Genomic DNA, 5426 nt, shown 5'->3' on the forward strand with positions numbered 1-5426 from the left:
TTTCCCTAGGAGTGGGGAAATGTCTTCTGAGTTTGCCACTAGGCCTTCTCATGCACCTCATCCCGGCTGACCTGGGGTTCTACAGCAGCCTCAGCCTCATACACTTCCTCTAGCTTGGTCCTCCAGCCCCCTACTCTTACATCCCTTTTAATGAATAATTTTCTGCATTTTTTATTTGTGTAAAAGAATTGAGAGCGTATGTTCCTGACCACGTAATATACTAACTATATCAATCCTAAGAGTTTATACCTTTAGAGGAAATAGCTTCCTCTTAACCATTTTTCTGAATTAAATGTGACTCTCTATTTTCCTGTAAAATAGAAGGTAATCAAACATTTAAGTTGTATCATGGCGGGGGGCGGAAGATGGGCAAATGAGCTGAACAGACAACTCTCCAAGAAAGACATAGGAATGGCCAAAAAGTATATGAAACAATGCTCAACATCTCTTAGCATAAGGGTAATGCAAATCAAAACCACAATGAGATACTACTTAACCTCAGTCTAAATGGCTAAGATAAAAAACCTAAAGAATGATGGAGCCTGCACCACAGAGCAGGGAGCGGCAGCAGTGACTGAGACTAAGTCAGGAAGACCACCCTAGACCACTTGCTGCTTTCTAACTCCCCCAGAATTGACACCAGAAGAGGCAGGAAGAAGTACACAATTGATCAGATGACTAGAAATATGGAAAAACAATATCAAAATTCTCTACTCCAAAGAAAAAGACCAACTCTTTTCCAACCATAAACAGCACAAAATAAATTACAAGAATGTCAGAAAAAGAATTCATAATATTCATTGTGACAGAGATGAGGAAGTCTTTGCAGGGTTTGAAGGAGGACATAGACACCACAGAAAAAGAATCTGAACTACTAGAAATGAAGACATTAATACAGGAAACCAAGATTTAACCAAAACTATTAATAGCAGATTGGGGGGCTGGCAGGTGGCATGATGTTTAAGGTACTAGACTCCCACATGGCCAACCATGATTCAAGTCTCAGACCTGGGCTTACCTTTTCACTTTCCCTTTCTTTTTTTCTCTCTCTCTTTAAAAAAATAATAACAAATAAAATAAATAAATGAATAAGTATTTTTAAAAATAGCAGATTGGATCATACAGAAGGCAGAATATCTGATCTTGAAGATAAAACTTATTTAAAACCCCCTAAAAGAATTAAAAACTATTACTTCTTTAAAACCCCCTAAAAGAATTAAAAACTATTTTTTTAAATGAGAACAACATATGACAAATAGTAACACTATTAAATGTCCAAATATTCAAATAGTGTAGGTATTGCAGAAGGTGAAGAATCAGGCAAAAGCATAGATCTATTCCATTAAATATTTGCAGAAAAATCCCCAAATCTAGAGAAGCATTCAGAAATCCAGACCCAAGAAATATAAAGAGCTCCAAATAGAATCAACATAAAGATGATCCTCTCCATGGTACATCATTGCCAGACTGGTAAAAACCAAAGACAAAGACAAATACAAGATTCTAAAAATGGCAAGAGAGAAATGTCAAGTCATTTAAAAAGGTTATCCTATTAGACCAAAACAATTTCAACCATGAATACTACACCCAGAAACATTATCTTTAAATGGGAAGAATGTATAAAATAATTCTTGGACAAACAAAACCTGAAATAACTCACCAATATTTCTCTTCAAGAAATACTAAAAGGAATATTATATTAGGAAAACTGAAGAAGGACAAACCGAAATAAGAAAACCAAAAACAACCAAGAAAATGGCTAACAAAATGGCAGAGACAAGTGCAGAAATATTGATAATAACACTGAATGTTAATGAATTAAATTCTCCAATCACAACAGACAAACAGACTGAATGGATAAAGACAAACAGAGCCGACAGGTGGCATGGTGGTTAGGGGCTCTGGACTCCCACATGCCCGACCATATTTTGTTTCCTGGACCTGGAAACTTGCTTTTTCACTTTCCGCCTCTCTCTCTCTCTCTACCAGAAACCCTTTATTTGGTGCCTACAAGGAACGTATCTCATAGGACCAGCAGTTAGTGTTATGGCTATGTCACTGGACTCCCATGTAGTCGACCATGGTTCAAGTCTCGGACCTGGTGGCTTAAAACTCATGCCGGGTGCGTGTGCGTGTGTGCCCAAGATCCCGAGAGGAGAATGGAAGAGAAGGGATTGCGGCATGTCCATCCCCCCGGGGGGTGATTTCTCGCTTTCTGTCTCTCTGTCTCTGTCTGTCTGGTGAGCACATGCACCCTATGGCAAAAACCTCTCCAAAAAAAAAAAAAGAAAGAAAGAAAAAAGAAACGTACCTCATGGATAAACACATACATAGACTAAAAGTGAAGAACTAGTAAAAGATATTTCATGCAAATGCAAATCAACAAAAGGCTGGAGTTGTGATACTTTTATCACACAAAACAGGCTTTAAGATAAAAACTGTGGGAACAGCAGATAATAATGGTTACATCGCTGGACTCCCATGTAGTCAAACATGGTTCAAGTTCTGAACTTGGCTTAAAATTCATGCTGGGTGCATGTGCTTGTGTGCTCTAAATCCCAAGAGTAGAATGGAGGACAAAGGATTGCAGGATGGCCATCCTCTGTGGGAGGGGATGATTTCTCGCTTTCTGTTTCTCTGTCTCTTTGGTGAGCACACGTGCCCTATAGTAAAAATCTCTTTCTAAAAAGAAGAAGAAAATGATGAAAACTGTAAAAGGAGACAAAGAAGGACATTATATAGTATTAAAAGGGCTAATTCACAAAAAGATGCAATACTTATAAATATCTAAGCACTCAATTCAGGAGCACCCAAATATGTGAAAGAAAAACTGCTAGATCTAAAGGGAGAGATAGACTGCAACACACAAAGCATTGGGTATCTCAGTACCTCATTGTCTCCTTCAGACAGATCATCTAGACAAAAAAAGAAGCAAAGAGATAAAGGATCTAAATGACACCATAAATGAAATGGACTTGGCAGACATCTATAGAAATTTTCACACAACAATCACAAGTTATACATTTTTCTCACCCCCACGTGGAACCTTTTTAAAGACTGACCACATGATAGGGCAACAAACCTTTACAAATTCAAAGGCATAGAAATTATATCCAGCATCTTCTCCAATCATGATGAAATTAAACTTGATATTAATTTCAGAAAACTCCCTCAGGGACCAGCAGTTAGCATAATGGCTATGTTGCTAGACTCCCATGTAGTCAGCTGTGGGTCAACCAGACCTGGTGGCTTAAACTCACGCTGGGTTCATGTGCGTGTGTGCGTGCCCAAGATCCTGAGAGGAGAATGGAGAAGGGATTGCAGCGTGGCCATCCCCCTGAGGGGTGATTTCTCGCTGTCTCTCTGTCTCTCTCTGTCTTTCTGGCTAGCTCACATGCCCTATAGCAAAAACCTCTAAAAAAAAAAAAGAAAGAAAAGAAAACTCCCTGAAAAATAAACAAACTTGTGGATACTGAACAACCTACTCCTCAGTGACTAAACAACCACTGAAGAAGTTAAGATTGAAATAAAAAGATTCACTGAAATCAATGGTCACAAGTACAGGAGTTTCCATAACTTATAGGACATAGCGAAAGCAGTCTTAAGGAATTTCATAGCAATTAGTGCACATAAGAAAAAATGGGAGGATGGCAAATAGATAACCTATCAACACACATCAGGGAACTGGAAACACACACAAATGCCAGGAGAAAAGAAATAATAGAGATTTGAGAAAAAAATAATAAAATAGAAAATAAACAAACTATTCAGAAAATAAATGAAACCAAAAGCTGGTTCTTTGAGAAGATAAACAAAATCGACACACCATTAACTATACTAAATAAGAAGAGACAAAGGAACCAGATAAATTATATTCACAATCAAACAGGTAATACTACAACAGATATAGCAGAAAGATAAAAGATCATTAAATAATTCTATGAGCAACTATACACCAAGAGACAAGAAAACCTGGATGAGTTGGACAAATTTCTGGACACATATAGTCTGCCAAGATTGAATCAATAAGACATAGAAACCCTGAATACACCAATAACAAGCAATGAAATTGAGTCAGTAATAAATAATCACCCCAAAAAGAAAAACCCAAGTCCCAATGACCGCTTCTGAATTCTATAAAACTTTTAAAGGTGAGCTAATCCCCATTCTGCTCAAACTATTTCTAAAGACCTAAAAGGAAGAGACCCTCCCAAGTTCATTTTATGAAGCCTCCATCACCATCATCCTACTAAAAAAAGACATAACAAAAAAAGAGAAAACTACAGACGAATATCACTGATGAATATAGATTCAAAATTTCTCAACAAGACAGCAAGTGGCAAATTGTATCCAACAATAAATTAAAAACATACACCACTTTATTCCAGGGATGCAAGAATGGTTCAACATACACAAAACCATAAATGTAATACACCATATTAACAGAAAGATGAAAAGCATATACTCATATAAATTGATGCAGGAAAAAGCATTTGATAAAATATAACATCACTTCATTATTAAGACTCAGCAAAATTAGAATAGAAGGGATATTTCTCAACACAATAAAAGCCATATAAGAAAAAACCCATAGCTAACATCATACTGAATGGGGAAAGGCTGAAAGCTTTTCCTCTAAAATCTGGAACAAGACAAGGTGCCCAATTTCTCCACTGCTTTTCAATATAGTAATTGAAGTCCTAGCCAGTGCAATCAGGCAAGAAAATAAAATAAAAGGCATTCTAACAGGGAATTACTTCTATTTGCAGATGACATGATTATATATATATATAGAAAACCCAAAACAATCCACAAAATAACTCCTGGAAGTGACAAATGAATACAGTAAAGTGTCAGGATATAAAATAAAAATACAAAAATCTATAGAATTTCTGTACACCACAGTGAACGGACTGAGGTATAATTGAAAAAAGCAACCTCATTTACAATAACCACAAAAGAAATGAGATATCTAAGAAAAAGCCTAACCAAAGAAGTCAAAAACCTCTAGAAGGAAAATGATGAAAAACTTAAAAAATAAATTGAAAATGACCCAAAGAAGTGGAGATATCCCATGTTCCTGGATTGTAACAATAAATAAAATGAAAACGTCAATCATTCCTAAATTAATCTACAAATTTAATGCAATCCTAATCAAACTACTAGAGATATTCTTCACTGATTTAGAAAAAACAATCACAGGGACCAGGTGATGGCATAATGGTTACATTGCTGGGCTCCCACACAGTGGACCACAGTCTGAGTTCTGGACCTGGTGACTTGAAACTCATGATGGACACATGTGTGTGTGTGTGTGTGTGTGTGTGTGTGTGTGTATGTGTGTGTGTTTCTGGTCAAATTAAAATAAATGAATGAATAAACGAAATTAAATAATTCTTTAAAAATAAATAAACAACTTTGTATGA

Source organism: Tupaia chinensis, unplaced genomic scaffold (genome assembly GCF_000334495.1).
Source record: "Tupaia chinensis unplaced genomic scaffold, TupChi_1.0 Scaffold148734_1, whole genome shotgun sequence".
Taxonomy (NCBI): Eukaryota; Metazoa; Chordata; class Mammalia; order Scandentia; family Tupaiidae; genus Tupaia; species Tupaia belangeri.